Source organism: Nilaparvata lugens, chromosome X (assembly GCF_014356525.2).
Source record: "Nilaparvata lugens isolate BPH chromosome X, ASM1435652v1, whole genome shotgun sequence".
Classification (NCBI taxonomy): domain Eukaryota; kingdom Metazoa; phylum Arthropoda; class Insecta; order Hemiptera; family Delphacidae; genus Nilaparvata; species Nilaparvata lugens.
The window spans coordinates 18,728,636-18,747,789 of NC_052518.1; the positions used below are offsets into that span (position 1 = coordinate 18,728,636).

General features: G+C 33.4%; 1 protein-coding gene across 1 annotated transcript in view; it reads left to right on the forward strand.

Moving 5' to 3' along the window:
- Positions 1–19,154, forward strand: part of LOC111056901 (endoglucanase E-4) — a 66,229-nt gene that overhangs the window by 14,565 nt on the left and 32,510 nt on the right. The gene's annotated exons all lie outside the window — the stretch shown is intronic.

Below are 19,154 nucleotides of genomic sequence, written 5' to 3' on the forward strand. Positions count from 1 at the left end.
CTGTTTGGTTCATCGATTCAGGATTTCATTTCACATGTTTGTAAAAAGGAACTTTTTGTTTCTTTTAAAAATTTGTTGTTGGAATAGATTATTTTGACGAAAATTTGTAGTTGAAATAGATTATTTTGACGAAAATTTTGAACTCAACCCAAAATTTGTACAATAGAAAATTCGGGCGCTACAGACTTTCTCCAAAGATACTCAATTTTTTACCTTTATAGCCTCATCAGGGGCAAGTATAATCGATAAGTATAACATCTACCTATCTACTGTATGTTCATAACAGTAACCTATAATTATGTATAATACTCAACATAATCTCTAGAAGCATTTGCGGACCTAAGCTCAAAGGAACACGGGCTTGTATAGTATAGTTTTAAAAATAATTTCCAATGTCTTGATCGATGACCAGAATGATCTAGAGCATTCCTGGTAAGATCATGTCGTTATCACTATAAACACTAGTCAATACTTTAACTAATTGGCACAAAAACAGTAATAAGTGGAAGTGAACTTCAAAATTTATGAGTAATTCCTATGGGTATACTCAGGATTGTAAAGTATAATCAATAGCGAACTATCTATTTAGCAAGCATACAAACTTCCGACAAACTTGTTAGTTGAAACTTGGAACTATCTTTTATAAAGTAGCATTTTCAGTCAGATTGTGTAACCTCAGTTTTGACTAGTTTAATTAGACGTCCTGCAACAGTGTGAGTGTGTCTAGGTGTATGTGTATTCTCCGTTTTCTTCTTGAAGCAAGACAAGTTACTTTACTAGCCTCTTTTTCTACTGTCCACTCAAGGTTACTTTGCAATTATGTATGTTACCTTTCCGCATTCTCGGAGTAAATATTTTGTCCAATGTATCAACTTGTGTTTTTCAAGCATTTAAACTGTTTGAAAAACACAAGATGTAATGGATCTAAAATCCATTAGCAAACATGCTCATTATGTATCACAGTAGGAACATTAGGTATCACCAAACTCTGACCTCATCGTGACCATAATGAAAAATCACAACTTCTCTCCGCTTTTCATAGTTTTCATTTTAGAATATCTACTCAACCAAACCTCTTCACGAACTTGAGTGATACTCAATACCAAAGAAAAGTACTCTCATATTATAAGAAGAGGAACAACGTTCCTCTATAATCATCATCAAATAAGATACAGCGTTTCAAAAAGAGGGGTTGTTCTCGGAAGAGTGGGAGATTTTCTCTCGTCTTACCGAATAACTACCGAACGAAGCATCCTACAATTCACAGAGAAATATATTGCTATCTTTTAAACGAATTTCATCTTATTGAAAAGTAATTTTTTAACATGATATATGTATTATATTACAGTTTCCCAAGTATCTTGATTCCAAGAACGGACTCTAGTGATTATCTCTTTCAACTTTTTGTGCAGTAGTGAAGATGATATTGTGTTTGTTATCCATACTCCCTCAATAAGTTTTTAACTACCGATCAAATTGCTTGTTCACCTCATATTCTGCAGCTCCGCACTTTCGTTTTATCTTATTACTGGAAGTTGACAATGATGTAGCAACCGAAACAGTTATCTTATAATAAATATTTTCTTGTGATTCTTTCAATTCAATAAAATTACCTGATTTCTGAATACTGTAGGTCTATTTCAATGATTACAGAAAACTTGAGAAAAACTATTTCTATAAAATTCACTTTCTTCTTTGAATCAACCTTAATGTTTTCAAATATTGATCAACGAATTTATATTTGACCCCACATAACGTATTTGAAACCCTCTTTTCGTATTTATTCCATTTCCTATGCTTTCATCTATTATTGAGTTATGGCCATCTATCTAGCTATCATCATCTAGCTATGTATATCTCCTTATCCTCCGATAAGGAATAACAAAATTATTATCCTTTTGCAATAACAAAATACGGTTCTTGAGAAGTGTAATGTAATTATGCAAACTTCTACTTCCAGAACTGTAATCAATGTATTATTTTCACTAGAAGTACATTAGATTCAACAATGACAAGCAGTCATTACTTATTTAACATTACCCGTATGATCTTCAACGCTAGCAGTCATTGTTAGTATTGTATTACTAGTGATGATAGTGAATCATTAGTTATATTGTGTTAGTAGTAAAGAATAAGGTACTACTACATTGTATTTCTAGTGAATTAGCAATCGAAGATTCAATGGTTATTTTCCTTCGCATCAAATCTGGGAAAATATCAATGCTTTATCTTCTTCAAAATCTAGCAGCTTTCTTTCTACCATTTCAACATCTATCCATATATCTTAGAATCGCTTGGAGCGCAACATTCCATAATAAATTCATCTTCTTCTACTCGAATAGACACAATAAAAGTAAGGTAGTCTAAGCATTCGGAATATTCGATCAGAGCTATGGCTACTTTTGAGTCCTACTCGTACAAACGTTACAATATACAATCCACAAAATGCATGTGCTGATATATATATATATATATTGACCAGCGATCTAGCACTCGATATGCGCGTACGATTTCAACATTTTTCCTCGTGAATTTTTCTGTTTCCTTGGCAACAGTGGATCTGGGTGTAATGAGGTGTGATCTGCCAATGTTCGAACACACATCCACGTATTTTTCCTCCTCTGCTGCATGGGTACAACGCAAACACATGAAAACTCAAACCAAATTCGGAGTTGTTGACACGAATTCTTATTCTTGGTGACAATAATTTGTTATGGCAGATAATTTTGATAACATTTTTTTACTAATTGTTCTGATTTCTAAGAAATACTCGTGTATATACATTACATTTACTTACTTATCACATGTATATGGTCATGTAGTAAATATATAAGTAACACATATGACGTAAATATAATATATATATATATATATATATATATAATATATATATATATATATATATATATATATATAGGGCCCTATTTATGTAAATAACGAATTCAACTATGTTCCCAAGTTCATGGCCCATCATAGAGAATGAAATTCAATATTAATAAAGCTTATTAACTCACTAATTTCTTCGTTTACTATAAGTTAGTGAAATTCACTTCAAATTTTCAGAATCGGTTAAGTGGGAAGCATTGGTGTTATGTATGAGGAATGCAGACAGTTTCAAGTGGATTTAACTATTTAATATATAGGTAGCTGAGCCCGTATGACAAACTCAGGAACTATGTGCTAGTTAAATGGTTAAAGTTTGAGAATATGTTAACTGTAACGGGGAAAGAACTAATTAATTCAGATCCTACCTTATATATTCTGTTGGTCCTTTCTCCAGTTTCATCTTCTAAACATTGGAAATTAAATCGTTTAATGAACTATGTGGAACAATAATTGATTTCACACAGGCGGGTACCTACCCCCGCAGTCTGCGGCCAAACACTCCTGACACCTGACACCCTTGATACACAAGTGAGTTTTCTTTTAAGCAACAACAACTTCTGTATTTTTCATGTAGCTCTGTAACATTTCAATTAGTAGGACTTATTGTGCACATTGGCTGATGTAGGATCAGTTTCGCGTGAGAAAATTATCTTATGTATACGCATCTAAAGACAATTTGGTTGAAAATATTTTGCCACAAACCTGATAGTCGCGTAATCCTGGAAGTCAGTTAGTTATAGCTTTGTTGATTCTTGTTACTGTACACGATTTTCGGATGATTTTCGATACTGTCAATATTATATTTAGAATGAATCGACGCTCGTTTTACAACTACTGTAACCGTTCCAGTAAAACGAATGAAGTAAACAGGACTATCAAAACTGTCATTAGACAGTTCTATTTCGGTATAGATTTAAATCATACTCGCGTTACACGATTTCATTATTTCCTCATGTAGGGTGTAAAAATCAAGATCAAACCTTCAGATTGAGTGAAGATAGACCGCGTTATAAAATAAAACAGTTGTCCAAGATGATCTCGATTCTGATAAGGCGAGGTTATCAGCCAACAAAGCAACTCTAGAGAAACGGTTCATAAAAATAATTCAAGTCGCTCAAGTATAGCATTCTAGGATTAAATGAGAATTGATATTTGAGTATTTATAGAGATTCATTCATCTGATGTGGTTGATGGGTTCAATTCGTCGAAGCCGCCGCCAGTAAATTCAATTTACTGTGTTTCATTCTTGATAACTGTTTGGAAAAACCAACAATCCATTTTCACAACTGTTCTAGCTAGTATTTATCAATGAACATGTGAGATGTTAGTTTCACTTTATAAGCGCGGGACTGAGTAGCGTGGTGTTAGTTTTATCTCATTCGTTTTCAAACTTCTCTTTTTATTCAAGAGTGTTCCGTTAGTTTGTCCATGAAAGACTTGGCGATCCAAGCAAAGCCTCATTGAAAAACAGATTTGTTTGAAATTATTCATCACAAAAATTTTGTCAACTCACAGCTAAAACAATTCGAAACACTTCTGCTTCGAACAATCAAAAGTTATGGTGAGTAGTGTAGTATAATTTTGATAAAATTTGAATTTGATGTACAAATTCCTTACGTAAGTACTGTAGTGACAAATCGATTTATATTGTTATTGGATATTAATTTGAATTTCATGTCCCACTTTCTTCATTCATTCGATTTCTTATGTTTCATTTTAAGAGTCAGAATCATGATATCTATGGTATTAACATTGGTTTAAGCCTCCATATTGAACATGCTACAGAGTCATGTAAATAAAGCGGGCATAATCACTGTTCTTAACCACCCCATTTCAGCAAAATTCCCATTCATAAATTTTCATTTTTCGTGTATGTCGTTCAACAATAATTTTGTAAATATTAGGTTATGATGCTTAAATTTCAATGATTCTTTCATATGGATACCCCCTCATAAATTCGGTTCAAACCGAAGTTTATATTGATAAATTCGGTATTTTCCGAATTTCATCAGTAGAATACCTATTGCATTGCTAAAATGATGATTTTCAAATACCAGAATAGTAATTTAAAATACTGTGTAGCAGAGAGAGAGAGAGAGAGAGAGAGAGAGAGAGAGAGAGAGAGAGAGAGAGAAAGAGAGAGTGAGTGTAATAGAATAACACTAACCTATTCCATCAAATACTGCACGGCATAATTGACTGTATTTATTGAGAATAAATCAATGTATGTAATAGATAAACTTTTGCTGTGACAACTTTTGCTATGCGTCATATTATTAGTCAGTGGTTTGGAATCCAGCTTTATAATGAGATCTCTAAGAAAAACTCTAAAATATTATGTACATTTTCTATTGCATTTCACAGGGGTGTAGCATTTGATTATTATTCTATCATTGTAGCAGTTCCAGTGATATTCTTTTCATTCTTGCTCATCTATTGAACTTTATAAGTTCTGCTGGTTGCTACCTGTCAGTGAGAGTATGCCAGATGTTTATCTTGTATGAATAGATAATATCTCATGTCTAACAATAAATACGTTTTCTTCACAAGTGGATTCTAAATATATTTATTTGTCGAATCTATTGATGAAGAATCTTTGAATGTTTTGCCACCAGTGCAAGTCCACCTCAAACTTATGAGCTGAAACAGTATAATCGGTGCAGGCAAAGCTTGCATCGTGAATTTATCTTGATTCAGTAGAAAAATAGCTCCAGCTTCGCATTTTTTTCTCTCCAAACCATTTCAATGATAATTGTTCGAACAAAAAAATAAAGAATTGGAGATAAACACTAGGCGATTTTCATCTATAGACATTGATTGGATTCAAGGAAAACATTTCCAACTGTTATATATATATCTGTTTAGGCCTAAAAATTCTGTTGCTCTATTTGAATGCGATTTCATACGTGCAATTTCAAAATCAGTATTGTTCGCAATACAAGAGTGTATATAAGATAATATAATATACTTATACAGAAATGTGTGTATAATTGGATGAATACAGGCAATCCTGCGGCTCCGATCTATTAATAGTTTTACAATAAAACTTGAAAACTTGAAACTTGAAACTTGAAACTTTTTGAATCTAATACTATTTTCGAATATCGTGACGCTGATAAGGATAACAAGGATTGATAATGAGGATTCTATGACATATAAGTATTTCCAACAATTATTATTCCATTCTGAATTTTAAATTAGCTTCGAATTGGCCTTTAGAACTATAGGCTAGTCATGATTTAATGATCAAATGAATTGGGCATCAGAGCTTTGAATTGAATTAGTCACCTAGTCTTCCTCTCTGGTTCAGTGAGATCAAATAAGGAGAATGTTGAGTAGTTGTCTGAGCCGCAGTGAGCTGACCGGCCTTGCTCGAAAGCTCGAAAGCTGAAGAGACGGCCACTTGTAGAACACAAATCAAGAGAGGACAACGCCAATAATTACTTCTGAGGAACAAGTTTGAGGCGACTTTATTCTGCTTAGGATACTCGCACTTTCACTATACTGAAATTCACATGAAACTGTCAGTTCTGTTCTGAACACATATAAATGATCGTCATCTCCAAGGAATGCTGCCAGTTGGAAGTGGATCTCAGTATGGATAAAAATCAATATGCAGGCCTCGTACACTCATTCCTTCATTCCTACCGGCTCTAGTAAGCACGAATTCGCTTTACTCGATCATTACGTGTAATTAATTTTCACAAAAAAGTCATCTCTATTTTATTCTTTTGCCTTGAGCATGCCGATAAAAACATCGTGGCCGATCAAAACACAAAACATTTCTTACCTGGTTTGTTCTTGTCCACAACAAATTACAACTTCACTTCTTGGTGAGCATCAACGTCATACTCGAATTTATACTTTTATTTATTACTTCTCTACACTTTTCAATTCATTTCATAAAATATATACATGTTTCAAGTTCTTTATTTGAACTCTTCAAAGAATCGAGATTTTTTTTCATAGCCACATTCGCAAAATCCATCAATTTATCAGATTATAGGGAAGAAAGGAACTTCTACACTCAATTATAATTTTAAAGAATTCATAAATAAACAATGCTCAAAAAGTGGAAAACCTAATAGAAACAAGATCAGTTAATAAAATTATGGAGCATTTTGGAAGAAATTGGTAGGTAGCAAACTTCCAATCAATAAAGTGTATTATGATTACAATATTGAAGACTAGGAATGTACTTTCATTAGGACGATCTATATGATGCGTCGTAACTATGGCCTATCTTGATAAACTACCTTGACATGTGGCATTCTAACTCTCGAATGAGTTTTATTGTGATTAGTTGAATATCTCTTATTGAAATCCCATTGACTGTTGTCATGACAAGAAATTTCTACTTCTCTCAATAAATTTCCACTCCACTCATTGATTAGATTGTGATTGGTTAAATTCTCTCACTCAACCCCTATTGTCATTACCGACGAAATAGCTACGTTCTCATTGGTTGGCTTGTAACTGTTTGAATAATCTCGCACTCAACTTCCATTTTCTGCCTAGATAGTAACAAGGTACAAAAATAGGCAATCTTAATATCCCAGCCCCCTGATCACGGCAAGGAAAGATAATTAAAATTTTGCTGCTTTCGTTTGCCTGGATTTTCCTTTTTCTGACGTTTGTATTTTATATTTCGTCAACAAAATTCAGTGAATTTAACAATTTCTTTCATGAATTTCCAATTTCTGAGCGTGCAATCCTTTCCCATGTTGAGTAAGAACGTTACATGTTGTAATGTACCTTGATTTATTATTCAAAATCCAAGTTCACTTAAATTTGTAAATTTCACGTAAATCCGCAAGAATGTAGTTAATGTAAATATGCTGTACAATGTTTATAAACTCATGATGTAGTCTCCCTTCTCAAGGTGTTAGTATTGAGTACGTTATTTTAAACGAGTATCGTAGTATCACTTTACCAATACTGTGAAAACTAATGAACATTATCGAATATCGGACTGTTTACGTATCTTAATGGCTCTACACAGAATGTCATCCCGGTCTGTTACTTTTCAAATCGCTTCACGAGCGCGTCCACTCAAGCACTCATTTCAATCATGAAGCGTCAAGTAGTCTGTCTGGTCAAAACATTTCGATGGTCAATAGTCTGGTTAATATTGATGGGTTTGGAGCTGTCACCTAAGATTAATCACTAGCTCGAGGGAAATTAGTCCTTTGTCGATGCAAGGCTTTTGATTCGAGACTTATGGATGAATATCAGATGACGAAAGCAGGGGTGCCCTTTCCCCAACCCCAATGACTCACCCCCTTAAATATCCCAAATTCGTCGCCAGCCCCCCCCCCCACAAACAAGGCACACACCTTCACAAAAAAACATCAGTCAATCCTACACATTGTTGACTTTATTTTTTTTGGGGATCTTCCCCCCCCCCCCTTAGAATATCAAAGTCTGCGAATATCACCCCTATCGAAAGAGAAAGATAACCTAGAACTAAAAGCAATTGTCAAAACTGAACATTAGTTAACGTGAGTTCCCCCACATGGAGGGAAGAACTCTATCCCGAGTTGAGCCCAGAGATTTTATTTTTATTGTGGGATATTTTGCAGTGGATCATATGTGAAAAAATAAAATATTGATTCACAAGTTTCGTTTCAGTGGAAATAAAACTAATGCAATTGCTAATAAAAACCGTGTGCTTTCTTCATTTCGTGCAGTAGCAGTAGCCTACACCCTACACCCTCTGCCCGCAGCAGATATTGATTCATCTTTATTACTCATGGAATCGAACGTTCGGTACACTTTTTCAATTATTCAAATTGGATAATCTTTTTAAATATAATTGTAAAGATCATTATGAGAGTGAGAAAAAGTGGCAACTAAAATTTTTAAGTAGTCTAATAAGCGAGTTATGAGTTGTTGAAGTGCTAAACTCCGTTTTCTTTCCATATCATAAACGGTTTCGACTATATTATTAGAACTTTTCTTGAAAATTCAAAAAATGTATCTCCCCAAACTAAAACATTTTATTCCCCATATCGTTCATGAATAAAAAAGTAAAATTTTTTGTAAATTCGATAACTTGTTTATTTTAGCATTAATCGCGAAAAAACCATATCAGAACATAGCCAATGATATTATACTGAATGTATTAAAAAAAAACTCCAATGGAAAATTCGAAACCGTTTATGATCTGGAAAGAAAACGGAATTTAGCACTTCAACAACCCATAACTCCCTTATTAGACCACTTAAACATTTCAGTTGCCACTTTTTCTCACTTATAATGATCTTAACAATTATATGGAAAAAGATTATCCAATTTAAATAAACATAAAAAGGTGTACCGAAGAGCCTTAAAATATTCCTATCGTGCAGAGTTATTAATTTCTAATGAATAAAGAAAACTGAGAATACGAACAAATCTATGAATTCCATGAAACATCCACAGAGCCAACGTTCTAATATAGGTGATATCGAACTGCGCCCCACGATCAGAATTCGGCACATAGCGCCCTCACTCACGTACATATTTGTACGTGAATTGCCGTCATCATTTTGATCTAGCTTGATCTAAGTTCCAACTTTTTGAACATCTATTTTAGTGTCGCCTCCATAATGCGTATGCGCTGATAAGGTATTATAATATAATACCTCATATTATGAGGTTAGGCTTAGGTTTAAGGTATTAAATAATTTAGTTACATTCAAAATTATTCAATCATCAATCAATCCTACATTGCTGATAGTAGAAGTATTGAACACTCAATAGAATAAAGAAAGCCTAAATAACAATCGTTTTCTCACTACAACGTGACATGAAAAGTTGATTGATTGATAGGAGACTCCATGAAGATTCCAACTAAATGCTTATCTCCATAATTTTATATTGATTTTTGTCGGAATAGTTTGGCAGGTTCCAAACTCTGAATGTACTAAGTAGACCACTTGAGGAACAATTTATTACTTCTTGACCATTTATCTTATTATTTATTTTTGCCAACAATGAGTAGATTTTAAATGAACAGATAGGTTCTTTCGTAAGCTATCACTTTATTCTATGAGATGATAATGATCCTTTTCAACATGATACATTATATTCCTTTCTTGAAAAAAATCATTAGAAAGTAATATTTTCTGCTAAGGCTTATTATGGAAAGCAATATTTTTGGATTTGTCTAGATGCTCTTCGCTCTTCCAATCGTACTCTCCATTATACGCTTGAATATTCTTCCAAGTTTATGCTATAATATTTCTCATTAATAATTTTCGGAATCAACATAAATCTACAAGTTGATGACAGGTAAGCAAGTATAGCTCAATCATGTGTTTCAGAGGGTTGAAGATTTTTTTTGGACGTGCGTAGCGAGTTCTTACTTTTGACTTGAGGTTCGAGTCGTTGTTCGTTTGTGAGTTTGTATGTTCGATGTTTTGTATGTTTGTATGTCCGTTTGTGAATTTGTTGGTATGTTCGACGACAACTTTCGAATGCATCCATCAATTAACTAAAAATTTACAAGAAATTCTTTGAACCCATTATAAAGATACCTTCAGTTCATTGGCCAACGAAATTGACTTACTCCTTCGTCCTGTATACAGGACTTCCTCCAAGGATATAAGAGGATAACATTGGAAATGCAAGAGAAAAAGATTTTTAATAGTTTATCATTAATGATTAATCAGCTGTCAGCTGCATTACTGTTAATTACATTGCTAAGCTTACTCATTGCGACTTTAACTACTGTATTTCTCTTGAATTTTCACTGCTTTCAATAGAACAGCTGACAGAATCAATCAGTGGCAGACACAGCTATCAGTGGCATTTTTAGCGAGTTCTCCAGTCCGGGGTTTCTTATTTTTATTTCAATCAAAATGCTATACCATCATAATAAAAAACCAATATAACCGCCTTATCTGAACTATACCGAACTTTACCAAATCAGATCAAATCAATTTATTGCCAAGGACAAGTATAAAACAAGTATAGGCCACGTCATAAAAATCACAATGATTGTTATACATATCATCACAATTTATAAATTACTCATATTAAAGCTAAAATATTCATTCAGATTGTAAAAGCAGTTTCTAATCTTTAATTCTTAATTTGAAATCTCTCACAGACAAGTCTCTAATGTTCAATGGTAATTGGTTTAAGAATCTAATTGCACACGCCCTAAAACTCTCATGACTGGATTTGTACCGACAATACTCATTTCTCAGTTTCAATCTACTTCTAGTATTGTGGGACTGAATTTCAGAATGACTAGACATTTTGTAGATGCCTAATGCCATTTTAGTAGATTAGGATTCGAAAATCAATACTAAGTCTATATAATACGATACTTCATCATTTCAGAAAATTAGTAGAATTGTGCGAAGGCCCACTGCCCAGTTGTAAGTTGTTATTCATTATCCGGCATTATTTCAATAAAATTGTAGATTGATTTCTGCAACTATCTACGTTTTTTAAGTAGTATGTCTCCATTTTCTAAAAAGGCTTAGTATGAAAGGTTTTCATAGGCTCATGTTGACGGTTACGTTTTTATTCATTTTCCAAAATCTCATTCATTAAATCTCCTCCAGAATAGAATAGAAATCGATTCTTATCCAATTTTGCAATTCATGTCTCAGGATCGATATACGCATTTGAAAATTAATGAACATATTTTTGATCTATTCTCCAAACTGAATAAATAATCCGTATTTAAGTGCCTAGATTGGTGAGATAGCTTTAAAAGTTTCTAAGGAATCATGGTTCAAATCAACATTTTTCCAGCATCTTTTGCCCTTAAAATAATTGTCTTGAATATTTAGAATAAAGATTTAGCCAACTATTTTGTAAATTGATTGATCTAAGAATTTTGTGTGATAAATGTCGCTTATATTGATAATTCTCAACCGCTGCTGCTCTGTCCAAACACTGTGTTTGATTATTCAATAAGTACATTATTCATTATCAATGATACATGGATGCCAATAATTTGGCTCTTTTGACGAACAAAACATGAGGTGATAATGAAAAGGCAGAAATGAAGAAAAGGTTTTGGAGTACATGTACGAGAGGGAATTAATAGAAAGTAGAAAGAAAGAGTATGTATATATATAAACGTTACCGGAAATTATTGGCCAGTCAGTATTAACTATCAACGGGCATTGGGCACGCTTAAAGAAGTGGGCTGGAAGAAGTGAAGGAGTGAGAGACACCGTATGAGACCGTAAAAATAACAAGAGCATCTATCAAAAAAGTTGTTATAAATATAGACCAGGTCCGGAAATGCTTGTTACCGAGATAAAGATAACAAGATAACACCTTTGCTATCCATTCATTATTGTTTGTTGAGATTGCTTTTTCATTTCAAAATGATTTAATATTGTCATGAACAATATGTTGAGGTGTTATCAATGAAATTAATCAAACGTTTGTAACTGTTGTAGATTTTAAGATATTTGGTAAACAATGCTAAGAATACAGATGGAAATAAATTGGAAGCTGCATTCAAATGCTAATTAATTAATAATTATAATTAAACGAAAACCCTAATTAAATGCTGTAAATCACCCCGAAGACTCCTACCCATCTAGCTGTTTACCCTGCTGTCAATATTTTTTGCAGTAGCAGAAGTCTTCGGGGTGATTTACAGCATTTAATTGAAATTTTCGTTCTATAATAATGCTGAGAATGTTTTTTAGTGTGAGATTTCTAGTCACCTGATAGTAGAAAATGTGCCCAAGCCTTGGAAATCTAAGAGTTATTCAATAATTATTATCAATCAAAACACATAAATTGTTCAAAGCTTATTATTTCTTCTCATGTCGACTCAATGTAATACAGTACCTACTAATTATTTCGCCTTCAAATGCGTAATCTCAACTCAAGCAGTAAAATCATAAGTCTATAGTGAAGCTGATTTGTACATGAGTAACGGATTTCTCAATGACTAGACAATCGAGACTAAATTCTTATTTTTCAATAAATTTGTAGGAGTGGAAAACGTCAACACAAAATTATTGTTACATAGAACGAATGGACACTCAACGTATCGGTACAACAGATGAAATGTTACTTTATTATAATCATATTATAATCATATTATATTACTCTTTTTTTTCTTGTCTTTAATATTTTACAATATTGAAAACAGTTTTTTACCGGTGGGCTGAGATGATCGACTTATGTTTTATTTTGTTCATCTTTTTTTTCACCTCTTGTCATTTATTTGTATTTATAATATTATTTCATTTTTCCTCTTTTTCAAATATGTCATTAATTTCTTCTTTGTCTGTGTACAATCAAAATGTTAGAGGATTACGTACAAAAACCTCGAATCTGTATAAATCTCTTCTAAGTGCAAATTACGATCTAATAGTATTGACTGAGACCTGGTTGCACAACGGCATAATCAGTTGTGAAATTTTTGATGACCGCTACTCTGTCTATCGGAGTGATAGAGGAGGGGGTGATGGCAGTCGCAGGGGGGGTGGAGTACTTATCGCAGTGAGAAGATCATTGCAATCGGAGCTCTGTAGTGAGCTATCTGTGAATAATGATTATTATTGTTATGATTCCGTAGGGGTTAAACTTAAATAAAATTCAACTGATTATCATATAAATGCTGTTTATATGCCACCTTCCACTCCTTCAAATGTTTTTCTTGGTTACTGTGAATACATTGAATCCTTGAATAGCTTACTCAATGGAAATTGAATGATTATTGGTGATTTCAATTTAACCGAAATTAGCTCTGATACTTATGATCTCATTGAATCCTTGAATAGCTTACTCAATGGAAATTTAATGATTATTGGTGATTTCAATTTAACCGAAATTAGCTCTGATACTTATGATCTCTCTTCTGGCTCATGCAAAGCAAAATTTCTTTGTCACTTGATGTCACCTATGATCTAATTTCTTATAATTCAGTGCAAAATGAGCTCGGTAGAACACTGGATATTGTTTTGAGCAACTTCCCAGTTGATGTAGTAAGATGCGATGATCCACTCCTTCCTCAAGACTGTTATCACCCTGCATTATGTGTGGAAGCCTCATATGCGGTGAGAGCACGGTCAGAGCTCCACTCAAATTGGTCTCCCGAATATTCGTATGACTATTCCATGGGGACTATCTCGGCCTCTATTGCGGACTCTGCGATTCCAGTTGGGACTCTGTTTTTCGTTGCAGTGATGTTGACTCTGCTGTAGATAATTTTTATGAAGTACTTCACAAAAATTTTGATGAATTTATTCCAAGGAGGAGGTTAAATATATCAAATAATAAGTATCCTCCTTGGTTTACATCTGATATCATATCAGATTTGAAAATAAAAAATAAGTGCTCAAGAAAGAGGAAAACTTCGCCTTATCATGATAATAAATTTAAAACTTTACGCGCATCCCTGAAAAACAGAATTACACTATCTTATGAGGCGTATTTGATTAGAGTTCAAAATGGAATACGACATAATGTAAAAGATTTCTGGAAATACGTCAATTCAAAAAGAAAAACTTCTTTTGTGGAGTCAACCATGACACTGGACGGAGAGTCTTACTCTGGGGCTGATATGGTTAGTGGTTTTTCTGAATACTTTCAATCTGTGTAACATTGAAACATTGGCACACCTGATGTGCCAATGGGGATTCCGGAGGTGTCTGGGTGCTCATTGTTGGATGGGGGAGTTGGGATGGTTTCTTCCAATGATATTCTGTCTGCTATCAATGGGCTGAGGTCGGGCTGCTCCGAGGGTCCTGATGCGATTCCAACCTTTATTGTCAAGGGCTGTGCTGCAGTCCTTTTAGAACCATTAAAATTCATTTTTAACTTGGCTATAAGGTCGGGTAGATTTCCTTCAAAATGGAAGATTGCAAGAGTTACTCCTGTTTTCAAGTCTGGGAATAGGAATGATATTAAAAACTACAGACCAATATCCATTTTGAATTGTTTTTCGAAAGTTTTTGAGAAGCTCCTGCATTCGATTATTTATAAGCAGTGTCAGAGGATTATTGCACCTGAGCAACATGGATTTCTGCCTGGTCGCTCAACTGTGTCCAATCTTATAGTTTTTAGTAGTGAGGTTTCACAAATTTTGGATCATGAAGGTCGTACAGATGTTATCTTTACAGATCTATCAAAAGCGTTTGACACCATAAATCATAGACTTCTGATACGGAAACTCAAAGTGTTAGGATTTTGTGTAACAATGGTTAATCTTCTACAGAGTTATCTGGAGGCAAGAATACAGTATGTCAAGATTCACAATTTCAAATCAGAATGCTTTGAGTGTAAACCAGGGGTTCCTCAGGGCTCTAACCTTGGTCCACTTCTATTTCTTTTGTTTATTAATGATCTACCATCTACCATCAGAGAATCTTCATGCCTTCTGTATGCAGATGATGTAAAATTATATAAAGAAATCAATTATCAAAGAGATTGCTATGATTTGCAGAGGGATATTGATAGTCTGTCTAGATGGTGTGATGAAAATGGACTAAAAATGAATGTGAATAAATGTAAATTCATGAGTTTCACTCGGCAGTCCTCCACTCATGCAGGTGTATACTTTATAAATGGTATTCCATTGGAAAAGGTGGAGTCGTTCAAGGACCTTGGAGTAGTATTCAGCCCAGACCTTTCTTTCAATTCACATATTGATTACATAGTTAACAGAGCCAATCAACAGATGGGTTTCATTTTGAGGACATGCTCGCCCTTCACTGATGTGGTATTCACAGTGACCTCTACCTCTGCCAGGGGTGCCCACAAGGGGGGGGGGGCATGGCGCAATTTGCGCCATCAACATTTTTGGGGGGGGGCATGATTTTTGTTTTATTTTATTTTGAATCATGGTTAAAAAATCAAGGTATTAAATAGAGATATCCTAATGTAGTTAATTTTAATACTTTTTCCCACCTTTACAATGTTATATTCTGCAAAGTGTAACTCAATATAAAGCATAAAAAAATACAATTGATAATAATATGTTGTATGCAGGAATTTTAAGCCTATGAGTTTGAAGGTAAATCTTTGAAAAAAATAAATTATAACTTCATCATCCAATATTATTCTGATTTCCTTTGCTTGATTTTAATTTTTAATGATCTTGTTTTTGAGTTTCCTTGCTGTTGCAACCTAATTTTATAAAAGCACAATGATAAGTTAAATTGTAATGTACATTTTAATCTAATGATTATTTTAATTTCGAAGGCGTTTTATGATGATATTAATGTCTCTGAAATGGAAATGCAATTATAAACAACATCGCAAACTAAAAGAATCTCCTCGTTTATGTGAGATGAATGATTTTTGTAAAAATATAATCGTGAAGTAAGATACGTTTGATTCAAAAAATCAAGAAATTTTCTATATTTTTCTCATTTTTACAGTCTCGACAGTTTTTCGATATAAACAGTAATGCAAGATCAATTTATGGCAACTCAGCTTATAGAGCATGAAATTTTCTCTCATTTAAGACCAATCGCAAGTTTCTATCATGTATTGTACTCATTTTAGAGACTCTTTAATAACAGTAAAATTGCAAGAAAAATAAGAAAATAAAAATCATCATTCAATTGGCTGTAACTTTTTAACGGTATTGAAAACAGAAGAATAATTAATGGGAGTGAAAAGAGGAGAAAATTCATCACAACCTAGACTACTTTCTGGATTTTTTATCTGAAGTGTTCCACAAGATACGCAACGTTGCATATGCGAGACTGTGAAAATGGGGGAAATCCGGAAATATCACAAATTTCTCGCACATTCAAAGTTGTGTATCTTGTGGAACACTTCAGATAAAAAATCCAAAAAGTAGTCCTGCGCGACCAGTCAATTCATTGGAAAAAAATTTTTATTATCTTTAATATTATATAGAGAATGCTTTATCTCGATAAATTCAAGGTTCTTGAGATTAAATGGAAAACTTGAAAAAAGTCCAAAATTTTGGGGGTGAAGTCACCCTCTGGCATGTGAGCAAATTTCAGATTAGAATTTAGCGCCCCAAAATACAAATAGAACTATCGAAAAAAATTCTTTCGGGGCTGTTTCCTGAAAAACGACCATTTGACTGGACTATAAGTTGTTATCCTATTATATTAAGCGAGCAATTTCTGTATATCTGTTTGTATCTTTCTATTTTTATATCTGGTTATCTGGCTATCTGGTTATATGGTTATTTATGTTCAACGGATCTCGGAAACGGCTCTAACGATTTTCACGAAATTCGGAATATAGTAGGTTTATGATATCAAAATTCGATTGCACTAGGTCTCATCCCTGAGAAAACTCCCTGAAGGACCTAAAAACGATAATTCATCCTTGGAAAACAGATGATGATTTCGTCATCTGTCGATAACAGAAGATGCGTGTGCCTGTGTGGGAGATCAGCTGTGTAATAAATTAGCTCATTGTATCTCGCGAGAAATCTAGAAATTTTAATTGACTCAATCAAAATACAGTAAACTGATTTGTTGTAATGAGATGGTATATATCATAATATTCAAAGTTAATCATTATTTTACAGTTCTAAGTGATTAGTGAGTGTTATTTTGTTATTCAATTTGATATCTAAACAATCTGAATTAGAACTTTTATGTTTTCAAATATTTGGACTGAAAATTTCACTTGAATTCAAGTCTGTGAAACATAACCTACTTTTTGGAATATTAAATATTCCAACTATAAATTTTATAGTGAATAAATCAAAATTCAGGGAAGAAACAGTTTTGGGCTGTGCCTGTTAGTCCTTCCCCAATCATTTCAAAGAATTGAGTTCTGTTTATCAATGAATAAATAACGAGCAAAGCTTGGTGCCCCGATATTTGGTATTAATAGATAGAATTTACAAAATGTACTTGTTCAGATGATATCTTTATTCCAAAAACCAAACCATTTGAAGATACATTTTGTTCGACTTGTTTTATTATTTTACTCCTGTAATGTTAAAAAGTAAATACTACCAACAACACAACATCAGTGACAACCTGTTCCAATTTATGATAAATATCGGGGCACCGAGCTCCGCTCTGGGGTACCTACAAAAGCATATAAGAATTATTAAGAAAGAAGAAATTATAATAAATATTCATAGTTCATATAGAAAGGTTCTATCTAATCACAGTGGATTGAGATTAATTCGCAGAGGAATGCAAAAATTTCTCTCACAAAAGCATGTTAAATTTTAATCCTGATTAATTTCACGAGAACCAAATCACAGAAGACCATCTCAAAAAGATAGCTTATCTGATTGGTTCTACTGGAATTGATCAGGATTAAAATTTAACCGGCTTTTGTACAACTGCCACTAAGTACCTGATTGAATTAGGTACAAAAGTTCAACAGCTGAGTCATAATTTTGTCTGAGTCCTACACACATGCACTCGCTCACTCACTTCCATTATCAACAGACAACGAAATCATCAGCTGTTTTTCCAAGGATGAATAAATTCTTTTAATGTCCTTCAGCGAGTTTCCCCAGGGATGAGAACTAGTGCAATCGAATTTTTATATTATGAACATACTATGTTCTGAATTTCGTGAGAATTGTTAGAGCCGTTTTCGAGATCCGGTGAAATACAAACATATAAACATCTAAACAGAAATTTCTCGTTTAATAGTATAGGATTTAGAATACCTAAACTTGCCGACAATATATATTATATGAATAAAATTGTTCCAAATTTGTATGAATGTTCACCAAAATTGCTATGCAATATTCTTTTGCAATAAAAGAATATAAATGATATTATTATTCAACTTTTTATAAGTAACCTTTACATTTAAAAAGCAAAGCCTCCCTTACTTATCTTTTAATATCCTATTAAAATATTTGTAATGTAGTTATTCCTGATGTAATGTAGTACTTTTTAGTCCTTCCGAACAAGAACGGGTGCACTGCTAGTCTCAAAAAGATACTTTATTTCTATTTTAAAAGAGATAAGAAACGATGGTATATATTTTTACAATATTATGAAAACAGAAAGAATTCCTCACAAGAACAAAGGTAAATAATGCCCTTTGGAAGATTAGAATGTAAGATGTGAATTTTATTGTCATACACTGACTAATGCAAAAAACTAAAGGCTTGGGAATTGGGATACTTTGGGGGGGGGGCATTACACTTGGATTGGGGGGGGGGCTTGCGCCATTGCCCTTGGGGGGGCTGGGCACCCCTGACCTCTGCTACTCTTATACAAATCAATTGTGAGGAGTCTATTAGAGTATGCATGCGAAGTATGGAATCCTTATCATAATGAACAGATTCACCTTCTAGAACGCTTGCAAAACAAATTTTTGAGATGTAT